Source organism: Lithobates pipiens, unplaced genomic scaffold (assembly GCF_037356315.1).
Source record: "Lithobates pipiens isolate NorthernLeopardFrog02 unplaced genomic scaffold, aLitPip1_a1.2 Scaffold_19, whole genome shotgun sequence".
In the NCBI taxonomy this organism is placed as follows: domain Eukaryota; kingdom Metazoa; phylum Chordata; class Amphibia; order Anura; family Ranidae; genus Lithobates; species Lithobates pipiens.
Genome location: NW_027507764.1, coordinates 2,386,340 through 2,400,438, shown reverse-complemented (window position 1 = coordinate 2,400,438; position 14,099 = coordinate 2,386,340). Strand labels below are relative to the sequence as shown.

Genomic DNA, 14,099 nt, shown 5'->3' with positions numbered 1-14,099 from the left:
ATCAATTTTGTGCGATTCGCACCACAGCTTGTAGATTCTCTAACTTTCACAAAGACCAAATAATATCCACTAATTTGGGTTATTTTTACCAAAGATATGTAGCAGTATAAATTGTGGCCAAAATTTATGAAGAAAAATTCATAATTTGCATAATTCTGTCACAGAAACAAAGAAATATGCGTTTTTTTTTCAAAAATTTCGGTCTTTTTTCATTTATAGCGCAAAAAATAAAAACCCCAGAGGTGATCAAATACCACCAAAAGAAAGCTCTATTTGTGGGAAAAAAAAGGACAAAAAATTCACTTGCGTACAGTGTTGCATGACTGAGTAATTGTCATTCAAAATGTCAGAGCACCGAAAGCTGAAAATTGGTCTGGGCAGGAGGGGGGTTTAAGTGCCCAGTAGGCAAAGGGTTAATACCGATTTCATGTCTTGACCTCCGGAAAGGTTTTCCCCCCTTCATGACCGGACCATTTTTGGTGTTCCGTACTGCGCTACATTAACTGGTAATTGCACGGTCATGCAACACTGCACACAAATGACATTTATATCATTTTTTTCACACAAATAGAGCTTTCTTTTGGTGGTATTTGATCAGCACTGGGGGGGGGTTTATATTTTATTATATAAACGAAAAAAAAATAAAAGATACAAAATCTCCATCCCCGATAAAATGTACAAATGTTTATGTATCGATCCACAGATGTGAGTTCAAACATTGAATTGAACCTTTTATTCCCCTCTTAGTTCCCCTTTAACCACTTCCTGCCAGGAGGACGTTCCTCTGGTTTCAGTGCTTATACTGGGAATGATGCCGCACCTCAGTGGCAGCTAGTGGTGTTTTTTTGGGGATGGGGCAGAAAACAACCCCCCCCCCCCCAGGCCTCCAGTGGAGCTGCACTAGCACAACTGCCCATACCCACCCATGTGACAAGGCACCAACACCCCCAGCAAACTCCCTCCCCCCCACCACCTGCTGTCCTTACCCTGGATGCGGGCGATGAGAGCAGCGGTCAGAGGTGTTGTAATACACCTGGGTGGGCTCCGGTCGCATCCTCTGCAACCCGAGTCCCCCTCCTATTTTGAAGCCTATTAGAGCCTCTGGCCTCTGACTCTAATCAGGTGCTTAAAAAAAACTCCCCCGCCGCTGTAATTCATGCACCCGGTGCCCTGAAAGGGGCCGGACACCCGAATAGGGGGCGGCTGCGGCGGCCATGGATAGATTCATGCATGAATCTATCCATTGCATCCATTGCATGTAGGGGGTGGCGAGGAGAGAGGGGGTAGCGCCCGGGCGCCCCTAATGGAAGGGCCGCCACTGGTGCACCTACAGGTATGATTCTGGTATGTAAATTTCCAGCCAGTAATTCTCTTTCTTGCAGAAGTGATGCAAGTGGCTAATTAGCCACTCGATCATTCCTGCAGGTGGCGGAAGGGGGTCCCACCCCCCCTCCCACCACCGCCTCTCCTGGGCTCTACCGTACGATCGTGGTGCCCCGGGAGCGATGCGGCCGGCAGCGATGGCTGCCATGTACAGAGAGAGAGAGAGAGGAACTGACGTCATTCCCTCCTCTCTGTAACCCCCAGAAATCGGGAGCGACGAGTTATGTGGTCACTTCCAGTTCTACCTCTTCATTTATCTGGGCACCAGTGGCCAGTAAAGCAGCCGATCGGACCGATCTGTGTGTGATCGGCTGCAATGGAGGCCAGAGGAGAGATGTGGGGTCTAATAGAACCCACATCTCTCCATAAAGACGACCCATGCTGTCACAAGGAATGTTGTTCATCCCCAAAAAATCCCCCCAAAAAAACAGGGGTGTAAACAAAATTTACATTTATATAAATACATTTATTTTTAAAGTGCCCCGTCCCACTGTGCTTGGGGGTTCTGAGTCATTTTCTAGCATAAGTTAGCGAAGTGTCAGAATTGGCCCGGATGGCAAGTTGTTAAATATGTAAATATGTTCCCATTTGCCAATACCCAGAATGCTTTTCACAGTACAGCATGCAGCTGGGCCAGCACTGTCTCTGCTCATTGCTGCATCTCATCTTGCATATACTGTGTTGTAATTGGATAATTTATTGAGCTCCGTGTCAATCACAATCCTAGTATTAGAACCTTTTATAAAAAAAAAAAAAAAAAAAAAAAAAAAAAAAAAACCTCCCTAACTTGATTTGTCCCGTCAGCTTTGGCTTTATATACAACATGGGATGGAGGGTGTCATTGCCCAGATGATCCTCAGTGGTCTGGGGTGCAGGCTTCAAACCTGTAGCTGCCTAGCGGCAGAGTGGTTCAATTCCACCCTCTGGGCGTTGGTGGTCCGTGGTAAAGGAATTCATGAAACCTCTATTGACCTTTTGGTTAAAGAGGAGGGCCAGTTTATAAAAAAAAAAAAAAAAAAAGTCAGCAGCTGCAAACACTGCAGCTGCTGACTTAATAAAATCACTTACCTGTCCAGGGCGCCCGCGATGTCGGCCGCCCGAGGCCGAGCCGTCCCTCGGCTCTCGGGTCCCGGCGCCGCCATTCCCTGTAAGGGAAACAGGCAGCGGAGCCTTACGGCTTCACTGCCCGTTTCCTACTGCGCATGCGCGAGTCCCGGAACTACTGCGCATGCGCGAGTCCCGCAGCGCTTTCTGAATGGGACGCGCTGTGTTCTGGAACAGTTCCCAGAACACAGCGCGACCCATTACCCAGAAGACGCCGCGACGAAGACAGAAGACGGAAGATCTCCGCGGAGGAGGAAGAGGAAGATTAGGATAAAGTGCCTAGCAACAGGCATTTCTGGTAAGTAAAAAAAAATAATTTTTCTCATTTTATTTTTTATTTTTTTTAGATTTTTTTGTCATTTTTAACATTTTTTGGTTTTCAGGGTGGCCCTCCACTTTAAGATCAAGTGTATCTTGTTCTTCTCATTGTCCAGTAGGGGGCACTCTACTAACGATATATGTTCTTATCATGGTCCAGGAGGGGGCACTCTGCCATCATTCTGGTCTTTAGGCTGGGATGGCTGGCTGTATAGTATCCATGCTGGTTACATGGGGGTTCTGAGGGCCCCTCTGGTGGGAAAGAAACCCGAATTAAGACCCCACTGGGTAAGGTGAAGTTTGGGAGTATTTCTGTATTTTGTGGTTCTGAGGGGCAACGGGAGTGGTGACCCAGCGTTGGAGTAACATGATGGGTTTGGGACCCCATTTTATGAAACAGCACTAGGCCATCAACACCTCATACTTCATGGGCTAGGCCTTTTTGCAGAGACTGGGGCAATTTTTGTTACCAGGCTGCAGGGTCAACCCTGGAGCCCAACCTGCCACCCGGGGGGACGCATGCGGCCCTTTGGTATATGATGTGCGGCACTCAGCAGTCTGTAGTGGGAACATTGATTAAGATCATAGCATTGATCTCTACCAGTCTCATGTAACATCTTCCCAGTTTTATATTGTCTTCTGCAGAATCTCCCCACCCAACAATATATCCTGCCCCCAGCCCCCTCCCCCTATGTCCTCACTCTTTGACCCTCATGTCCTCTATTAGGTCTGCAGTCTCTGACAGTCCTGTACAGCATTATATATACTGAACATTATGTGTGGCCCTTTGGTGATGTCAGGGGCCCCATTTGGGGTCCCTTTTAGCTCATAACTTGACAACCACTGCATTGGCACCTTTTTTTCTTTATTGTCTCTCTATATTTGTCACCTGCACTTTATATATGGGTTATTTTCACTCACCTGATTGTAGCATATGGGTCTTTGTGCCTATCCTGAGGTCTAGAGGGGATGAGGATGTGTGGCCCCTAGGTTCTTTACTCTCCTGCCTTGGGAAAGGTGGAGGGGAGGGGAGAGCCCCTCGCCCAATGCTCCTTGGTTGCCTTTGGGTGATCATGAGGAGTGGAGTCTTCTGGGCCTTTTGGGTGGGGTGGGGTTGGTGTCTCTCTTTGGGAAAGTGCCTCAACCCAATGCTCCTTGGTTGCCTTTAGCTGATCATGAGGAGTGGAGTCTTCTGAGCCTTTTGGGTGGGGGTGGGTTTGGTGTCTCTCTTTGGGAGAGCCCTTCACCCAATGCTCCTTGGTTGCCTTTGGCTGATCATGAGGAGTGGAGTCTTCTGAGCCTTTTGGGTGTCTTCTCTCTTTGGGAGAGCCCCTTACCCAATGCTCCTTGGCTGCTTTCGGCTGATAATGAGGAGTGGATTCTTCTGGGCCTTTTGGGCGGGGGTGGGGTTGGTGTCTCTCTTTGGGAGAATCCCTCAACCCAATGCTCCTTGGTTGCCTTTGGCTGATCATAAGGAGTGGATTCTTCTGAGCCTTTTGGCTGGGGTGGGGCCGGTTTCTCTCTTTGGGAAAGTGCCTCAACCCAATGCTCCTTGGTTGCCTTTGGCTGATCATGAGGAGTGGAGTCTTCTGAGCCTTTTAGGTGGCTTCTCTCTTTGGGAGAGCCCCTCACCCAATGCTCCTTGGCTGCATTTGGCTGATCACAAGGAGTGGAGTCTTCTGAGCCTTTTGGGTAGCTTTTCTCTTTGGGAGAGCCCCTCACCCAATGCTCCTTTTGGCTGATCATGAGGTGTGGATTCTTCTAGGCCTTTTGGGTTGGGGTGGGGGTGGGGGTGGGGGTGGGTTTGGTGTCTCTCTTTGGGAGAATCCCTCAACCCAATGCTCCTTGGTTGCCTTTGGCTGATCATAAGGAGTGGGGTCTTCTGATCCTTTTGGGTGGCTTCTCTCTTTGGGAGAGCCCCTCACCCAACGCTCCTTGGTTTCATTTGGCTGATCATGAGGAGTGGAGGTTGCAACAATCGCCATTTTATTCCCTAGGGTCTCTGCTAAAAATAAAAAATAAAAGATATATAATGTTTGGGGGTTCTGAGTAATTTTCTAGCAAAAGTTAGCAAAGTGTCAGAATTGGCCGGGATGGCAAGTTGTTAAATATGTAAATATGTTTCCATTTGCCAATACCCAGAATGCATTTCACAGCACAGCATGCAGCTGGGACAGCACTGTCTCTGCTCATTTCCGCATCTCATCTTTCATATACTGCGTTGTAATTGGATAATTCAGTGAGTTTGCGTCAATCACAATCCTAATATTAGAACCTTTTTTTAAAAAAAATTAGGAAAAAAAAACCTCTGTAAGTTGTATCGTCCCGTCAGCTACGGCTTTATATATAACATGGGACGGAGGGTGTCATTGCCCAGATGATCCTCAGTGGTCTGGGGTGCAGGCTTCAAACCTGTAGCTGCCTAGCGGCAGAGTGGCTCAATTCCACCCTCTGGGCGTTGGTGGTCCGTGGTAAAGGAATTCATGAAACCTCTATTGACCTTTTGGTTAAGATCAAGTGTATTGTTGTGCTTTTAAGGACATTTTCCCGCACAATATTTATTAAGTAATTTTTAACGAAGATATTTTTAAGATACAGAATCAGTCTATATGACACAGTCTATATATGTGAAACTTATTCACGGAGACGAGTGATCATACAAAATAGCTACATTTATTGGTTGACAGAAAACAAATATTTACATGAAATATTAAAATACAGATTACATTACTTGATCATTTTGACAATTACTGGGAACACCCTCAAACTGGGCGTAGTAGTACCTTGGACACAATTATCACCATTATCATTTCTCGGTAGAATCAATAACCTTTTGATAATTGACAAATAAACAGAATGTCTGTATTTCACACATCCAACCGTTACTATACTGCAGGTAAGTAAGTGGTTAACAATGTGAAATAAATTAGACATTTGTTTGTCAATAAAATTGGCATCTATGCAAAAAGAAATGTATTAAAAATTGAATTTAGAGAAAAATCTAAAAGGCGGTTATTGATTCGGGAGAAGTATTTCAATAATAGAATATTCAAAAACATCAATATTTAAGAGAACATAAAATAGATGATAAACATATATTTACCCATTTCCAATATGGCTATTAGTGTGGAGTATTAGTTACCAGGAATTTTAAGATGGCTGCCGTGGCTTCAACATTCCAAGGAGCAGGGATCTTCATGAATGTAAAATGTGTATTCATGCATGTCTTCCAGTGTCCCTTCTCAGGGGGGGTCCCTAAGCTTCCCCCTGACTCTCTCCCCCCAGCTCTCCTCCGAGCTTCCTCCTTTCTCTTTTCACCCTCTTTCTAGTTTCTTAAATATCCTTTTAAACAAAAGGATCATAAAATTATACTAAGTTCTTCCCAGAGGGTATGTGTTCCCCCCTCATTGGCCGGCAGACTTAATGGTTAGCTTTCCCGGGAGTCTCGTGATTTTAAGGTAATAGCACCTTCCACCACCAGGTGTCTCACCTATGTTTGGTGTTTTATTTCTTTAAGTGAATATTTTTCTAATTCTGTAATATGTGTTTGTTAATTATATGTTCTAACGAATATATTCGAGTGTTCAAGAATTATGTCATAATGTAGAATACGCTTTAACATAAATTTCCACTAATCACTTGCATAAATTGGTGATATATATGTATATCAATGTATATCTGTTAATCTTTAGTCCGTTTAGAAAGGACACAGGTTCGATATATCACAAACAATATCACATACAATTATTATCTATATGGATCCATGTATAATTTGGGTATCCAATCAATATTTGTTTATCTAAACATAGGTTACATTCTTATACAATTCTAATCATGATTATATGTTTTTTATAATACTAATTTGTTGCTAAAACACTTCTACTTATGATCACACTTTCATATATAATCTCTCCATGACAAAGTTCCCCAGATCATTAGATACCAAACCACAATATCTCCTTTTTGTGACCTATATAAATAATTTGAATGGCTTAGAAAAATATTTATGTTACTGGGATATGAATCTGTCTATACATTGTGACACAACACCCCAGATATATGCACCTGTCATTCCACTCTCGGTTTTTATAGCTGTTATAATCCTAGCGTGTGAATCTCTCCTGCCATTGTTTCATGAGAAGCTAGGACAATACTGACTACTTGGCTTATTGATCTTTCACTTTCTGAGACAATGGGATATTTGTTCTGGTCATTCAGGTTTAATGGCTGTTGGTCACAGGTACTCCAAAGTATAACCCAAACCTTGTCCTATCTATTTGCGTGGTTGTGTACTACCCAAACAGTCTTTTACTTACGTACCATGGGGTTCTCTAGTTAAGGGTTATTTCCATGTGATAAATACTTATGCAAGTTTGGCCTTCTCACTCTAACCAACAAAATAAGTAAACAGCTTTTTGTTTGGTGACGGAAGATACCATTGTTTCAGCGAGTTTCTGTCCCAATGCATGCTTGTAAAAGTTTTCAATAGTTAATGTAGTGATCATGTATTTTGTGTTCTTCAAGAGGGTAATAGTTCAATGATAGCAACATTGTAGATCATCTGTTCCTAAGGCCTAAACAATCTCACCTCTTTGACAGTAAATATGAATGTATTATTATTATTTTTTTCTTAATGAATTCACAACAGTATATTGTTCTTCTCATTGTCCAGTAGGGGGCACTCTACTAACGATACCTGTTCTTATCATTGTCCAGTAGGGGGCACTCTACTAACGATACCTGTTCTTATCATTGTCCAGTAGGGGGCACTCTGCCATCATTCTGGTCTTTAAGCTGGGATGGCTGGCTGTATAGTATCCTTGCTGGTTACATGGGGGTTCTGAGGGACCTTCTGGTGGGAAAGAAACCCGAATTAAGCCCCAGCTGGGTAAGGTGAAGTTCGGGATTATTTTCCTGTTGTGGTTCTGAGGGGCAACGGGAGTGGTGACCCAGCGCTGGAGTAACATGATGGGTTTGTGACCCCATTTTATGACACAGCACTAGGCCATCAACACCTCATACTTCATGGGCTAGGCCTTTTAGCAGAGACTGGGGCAATTTTTGTTACCAGGCTGCAGGGTCAAACCATTGGCACCCTGGAGCCCAACCTGCCACCCGAGGGGGGGGCGGCTGCAGCCCTTTGGTATATGATGTGCGGCACTCAGCAGTCTGTAGTGGGAACATTGATTAAGATCATAGCATTGATCTCTACCAGTCTCATGTAACATCTTCCCAGTTTTGTATTGTCTTCTGCAGCATCTCCCCACCCAACAATATATCCTGCCCCCAGCCCCCTCCCCCTATGTCCTCACTTTTTGACCCTCATGTCCTCTATTAGGTCTGCAGTCTCTGACAGTCCTATACAGCATTATATATACTGAATGTTATGTGTGGCCCTGTGGTGATGTCAGGGGCCACATTTGAGGTTCCCTTTAGCTCATAAGTTGACAACCACTGCATTGGCACCGTTTTTATTTATTGTCTCTCCACATGTGTCACCTGCACTTTATATTTGGGTTATTTTCACTCACCAGATTGTTGCATATGGGTCTTTGTGTCTATCCTAAGGGCTAGAGGGGATGAGAATGTGTGGCCCCTAGGTTCTTTACTCTCCTGCCTTGGGAAAGGTGGAGGGGAGGTTGATGTCTCTCTTTGGGAAAGCCCCTCGCCAATGCTCCTTGGTTGCCTTTGGCTGATCATGAGGAGTGGAGTCTTCTGGGCCTTTTGGGTGGGGGTGGGGTTGGTGTCTCACTTTGGGAGAGCCCCTCACCCAACGCACCTTGGTTGCCTTTGGCTGATCATGAGGAGTGGAGTCTTCTGAGCCTTTTGGGTGGCTTCTCTTTTTTGGGAGAGCCCCTCACCCAATGCTCCTTGGCTGATCACAAGGAGTGGAGTCTTCTGAGTCTTTTGGGTGGGGGTGGGGTTGGTGTCTCTCTTTGGGAGAGTCCCTCACCCAATGCTCCTTGGCTGCCTTTGGCTGATCACAAGGAATGGAGTCTTCTGAGCCTTTTGGATGGGGGTGGGGTTGGTGTCCCTCTTTGGGGGGAAAAAAAACCTCCCTAAGTTGAATCGTCCCGTCAGCTTCGGCTTTATATATAACATGGGATGGAAGGTTTCATTGCCCAGATGATCCTCAGTGGTCTGGGGTGCAGGCTTCAAACCTGTAGCTGCCTAGCGGCAGAGTGGTTCAATTCCACCCTCTTGGTGTTGGTGGTCTGTGGTAAAGGAATTCATGAAACATCTATTGACCTTTTGGTTAAGATCAAGTGTATCTTGTTCTTGTCATTGTCCAGTAGGGGGCACTCTACTAACGATACCTGTTCTTATCATTGTCCAGTAGGGGGCACTTTGCCATCATTCTGGTCTTTAGGCTGGGATGGCTGGCTGTATAGTATCCTTGCTGGTATGATGGGGGGTTCTGAGGGCCCTTCTGGTGGTAAAGAAACCCAAATTAAGCCCCCGCTGGGTAAGGTGAAGTTTGGGAGTATTTCCCTGTTGTGGTTTTGAGGGGCAACGGGAGTGGTGACCCAGCGTTGGAGTAACATGATGGGCTTGGTACCCCATTTTATGAAACAGCACTAGGCCATCAACACCTCATACTTCATGGGCTAGGCCTTTTGGCAGAGACTGGGGCAATTTTTCTTACCAGGCTGCAGGGTCAACCCTGGAGCCCAACCTGCCACCCGGGTGGGGGGGGGGGGGGGGGTTCTTTGGTATATGATGTGCGGCACTCAGCAGTCTGTAGTGGGAACCCTGATTAAGATCATAGCATTGATCTCTACCAGTCTCATGTAACATCTTCCCAGTTTTATATTGTCTTCTGCAACATCTCCCCACCCAACAATATATCCAGCCCCTCCCCCTATGTCCTCACTCTTTGACCCTCATTTCCTCTATTAGGTCTGCAGTCTCTGACAGTCCTGTACAGCATTATATATACTGAACATTATGTGTGGCCCTTTGGTGATGTCAGGGTCCACATTTGAGGTCCCCTTTAGCTCATAACTTGACAACCACTGCATTGGCACCTTTTTTATTTTTTGTCTCGCCACATGTGCCACCTGCACTTTATATTTGGGTTATTTTCACTCACCAGATTGTAGCATATGGATCTTTGTGCCTATCCTGAGGTCTGGGGTTGAGAATGTGTGGCCCCTAGGGTCTTTATTCTCCTGCCTTGGGAAAGGTGGAGGGGGGGCTGGTGTCTCTCTTTGGGATAACGAGAAGTGGAGTCTTCTGAACCTTTTTGGTGGTTGGGGGCATGGCACCTCTCTTTGGGAGATCCCCTCACCCAATGCTCTTTGGTTGAGGTCAGCTGATCATGAGGAATGGTCTTCTGGGCCTTTTTGGTGGGTGGGGGGGGGGGGGGTGGCGTCTCTCTTTGGGAGAGCCCCTCACCCAATGCTCCTTGGGTGCCTTCGCCTGATCACAAGGAGTGGAGTCTTCTGAGCCTTTTTGGGGGGAAGTGGGATGGCATCTCTCTTTGGGAGAGCCCCTCGCCCAATGCTCCTTGGTTGCCTTTGGCTGATCATGAGGAGTGGAGTCTTCTGGGCCTTTTGGGTGGGGGTGGGGTTGGTGTCTCTCTTTGGGAGAGCCCCTCACCCAATGCTTCTTGGGTGCCTTCGCCTGATCACAAGGAGTGGAGTCTTCTGAGCCTTTTTGGTGGGAAGTGGGATGGCATCTCTCTTTGGGAGAGCCCCTTGCCCAATGCTCTTGGGTTGCCTTTGGCTGATCATGAGGAGTGGAGTCTTCTGGGCCTTTTGGGTGGGGGTGGGGTTGGTGTCTCTCTTTGCGAGAGCCCCTCACCCAATGCTCCTTGGCTGCCTTTGGACTTTGGTTTTTTGCTGCCTAGACATGTGCAGTTCATTTCATTCCCGAAAATTTACAAATTACAAAAGTACTTTATTTAAATCAATCTGAAATAACAAAAAAATAAATAAAATTCGGACAAAATTCAAATTCGAAATTGATTTGAATAGTTTTCAAATCAATTTCAAATAGTTTTTTGAATTCGAAAAGTTTTCTAATTCGATTCGTTTTCTAATTGGAACAGTTTTCAAATTCAAATAGCTTTTAAATTCGCATAGTTTTTCAATTTCCAAAGAAAATAAAATTGAATAGAAAATAAAGGAATAGAATAGAAAAAAAAATAGAATATAACAGAAAATTAAAGAATATAATAAAACAGAACAAAATAGAAAATTAAAGAATATAATAAAACCGAACAAAATAGAAAATAAAAGAATAGAAATTAATAGAATAGAATACAAAAAGAATAGAATAAAATAGAAAGAATATAACCATCTTCTGAAATCCGAATTTCAAACAAAATAAATTTGAATAAATAAGAAAAGAAAAGAATAGAATAGAACAAAAAGAATACACTCTAATAAAAGAGAAAAGAAAATAATTTAAAAAACAATAGAGTAGAAAGTATATAACCATTTCCCAAAATGCAAATAGAATCAATTTGAATTTGAATAGAATAGAAAAGAATAGACTAGAATAGAAAAAAAAAACAGAATAGTGTCGAAAAAAACAACAGAATAGAATAGAAAGAGTATAACCAGCTTCCGAATTTCGAATAGACTAAATTTGAATTAGAGAAGAAAAAAAAAGAATAGAATAAACAAACAGAAAAGAATAGAAAGAATATAACTATTTCCCAAAATTCAAATAGAATCAATTTGAATAGATTTGAAAAGAATAGATTAGAATAGGAAGATGGTTTTATTCTTTCTATTCTATTCTATGTTTTTTTTCTATATTGTTCTGTTATTTTCTATTCTATTCTCTTCCATTTTATTCAAATTCAAATTTATTCTATTTGAAATTTGGGAAATGGTTATATTATTTCTGTTTTTATGCTATTTTTCTTTTAATTAGATTATTTTCTATTCTATTCTTTTCTATTCACATTTCAGAAGATGGTTATCTTCTTTCTATTTTTATTATATATTTTTTTCTATTCTATTCCTTTAATTTCCATCCTATTTTCTTTACTTTGGAAAACGATTCGAATTTGAAAACTATTTGAAATTGATTTGAAAACGATTCGAACTCGAAAACAATTTTTTTTGCTAGAAAATTACTTTAGAACCCCCGAACATTATATAAAATGTTTTTTTTTTTTTTTTTTTGGAAGAGACCCTAGAGAATAAAATGGCGATCATTGCAAATTTCTTATGTCGCACGGTATTTGCGCAGCGGTCTTTCAAGCGCTATTTTTGAGAAAAAAAAAAAAAAGAAATTTTCATGAATAAAAAAACAAACAAAAAAAAAAAACTGTAAAGTTAGCGCAATTGTTTTGTATAATGTGGAAGATGATGTTACGCCGAGTAAATAGATACCTGACACGTCACGCTTTGAAATCGCGTATGTTCCTGGAATGGCGACAAACTGCAGTACCTAAAAATGTAGTGCTACAGAGGAGGTCTAGCGCTAGAATTATTGCTCTCGCTCTGACGATCGCGGCGATGCCTCATGTGTGTGGTTTGAACACCGTTTACATTTGCGGGCGCGACTTACGTATGCGTTTTGCTTCTGCGCGCGAGCTTCGAGGGACGGATCGATTTAAATTTCTTTTTTTTTTTTTATTTTATTATTTCTTTTTTTTTCTTTTTCTTTTTTTTTTTTACACCGTCTCTTTAAAAAAAATTCATTCTGATAATTTTATTGCTGTCACAAGGAATATAAACATCCCATGTGACAGTAATAGGTGGTGACAGGTACTCTTTGCCCTTAAAAGTATTCAAAACGGCAAAAGTTTTGGAACACTCATTGTTTTTTTGTTTTTTTTTCTCAAATCGGTGCCATTGGCTGCCCGAGTAAACTGGAAGTGATGTCATGACATCGTCTCGGGTTACTACATCGGAGAGCCGATCGTAGCCGATTCCGGCTTCATTCGGGTATTTGGCCAGCCGGTGGACGCACCAGGCAGACCGAGCCCGGGATAAGAGAGCCGCCCGCGGCCCGCCCATTGACGCAGAGCGAGCGCGGGTGTCATCCCTGCCTCCTGGACACTCGGCGGCAACCTATGATGGACGTCACACGTCCCGCGGTCCCGGCATTGGACCAGTGCGACGTCTATCACAGGCGCTCCCGGTTCCAGGAGGCGGGACTTGCTATGTCACTTGACCACGCTCGGAGTCGGATCGATTCCCCCCCCCCCCCCCCCCCTGGCTGCGCTGATGTCAAGAAGGTCAGCCCAGTCATCTGTCTGCTTCTGAAGGTTCGGGCCGCAAAGCCCCTGTTGTGAGTGTCTGTCGGCGCACGCGGGTGCGCGCTAACGCAGGTGGGCGCACGCAGGTGCGCGCTAACGCAGGTGGGCGCACGCGGGTGCGCGCTAACATAGGTGGGCGCACGCGGGTGCGCAGATGTCCTGATGGGCGCACGCGGGTGCGCGTTAATGCTGTTGGGCGCACGCGGGTGTGCGTTGACGCAGATGGGCGCACGCGGGTGCGCGCTGGTGTTGCTGGGCGTGCGCGTGTGCACGCGGGAGCGCGCGCAGGAGCACGCCGTGACAGCTCTTGGCGCCAAAGGGGTTACTTAAAGGGACCTGTTGCCTTGCCTCCTTGCTGTCCGGTCTACAGCGTTCCTGTCGTGACCCCTCTGCTCCTGCTTACTACTTGTTCGTTCCTGTGACCCGGCTTACCCTGACTACCACTTGTTTGCTGCCTGCCCCCGACCCCGGCTTGTCTGACGATTCTTCTGCCTGCTGATTTGGTACCTACCTGCCTGCCTGTTCCTGACCCGGCTTGTCCACAACTTTGTCCAGTCTGCTGTCCCTCTACTGTGCCAGTCTTCCAGTATCCTGCCTTACCTGCTTACGGGTCTGTTGTGAGAAGCCGTACTACAGAACACCTTCCCCGCTGCTCCAGCGTGTGTGCGTCTTCTGCTGCTCTCACCTCCTGCTGGTCGCTGTTCCTGCTGCATCTGCTCCTCTCCAGTACCCGGAGCTTGACACCTGTGTCCTGCTTGGCACTTGTGCCCCTTCCGCGCTCTAGAACCTCTGTCTCCTCTACCAGGAGTTCCTGAGCCGGAGGAATATGAGTAGCCGCTCCCAGCATCCGTGGGCTCAACCACCAGGTACGTGACAGCTGAGTGAGACTAATAATGCAATTATGAATGCCCGAGACACAGGGCTTTTTTGAGGGCCCACTAGGGGCTCCAGCCCTCCCCTCAGCCCCCCCCCCCCCCCTCCAGACGCCACTGCTTCCTCCCTAATCTGTGTTCCCGCTGCAAAGTCGGCGTCATTCCTGTTTGCTTTCTTCCCCCTTCAGCAACAGTAAATC

At 45.0% G+C, this 14,099-nt stretch overlaps 3 non-coding genes across 3 annotated transcripts; all 3 read left to right on the top strand.

Annotated features, from left to right (window-relative positions):
* The first annotated feature begins 2,226 nt into the window (after positions 1-2,226).
* TRNASTOP-UCA (transfer RNA opal suppressor (anticodon UCA)) lies at positions 2,227-2,313 on the top strand. The gene has a single exon. It is a non-coding gene; the product is annotated as a tRNA-Sec (tRNA).
* A 2,863-nt stretch (positions 2,314-5,176) lies between these two features.
* Positions 5,177-5,263, top strand: TRNASTOP-UCA (transfer RNA opal suppressor (anticodon UCA)). Its single transcript has one exon. It is a non-coding gene; the product is annotated as a tRNA-Sec (tRNA).
* Positions 5,264-8,925: 3,662 nt separating this feature from the next.
* TRNASTOP-UCA (transfer RNA opal suppressor (anticodon UCA)) lies at positions 8,926-9,012 on the top strand. The gene has a single exon. It is a non-coding gene; the product is annotated as a tRNA-Sec (tRNA).
* The last annotated feature ends 5,087 nt before the right edge of the window (positions 9,013-14,099 follow it).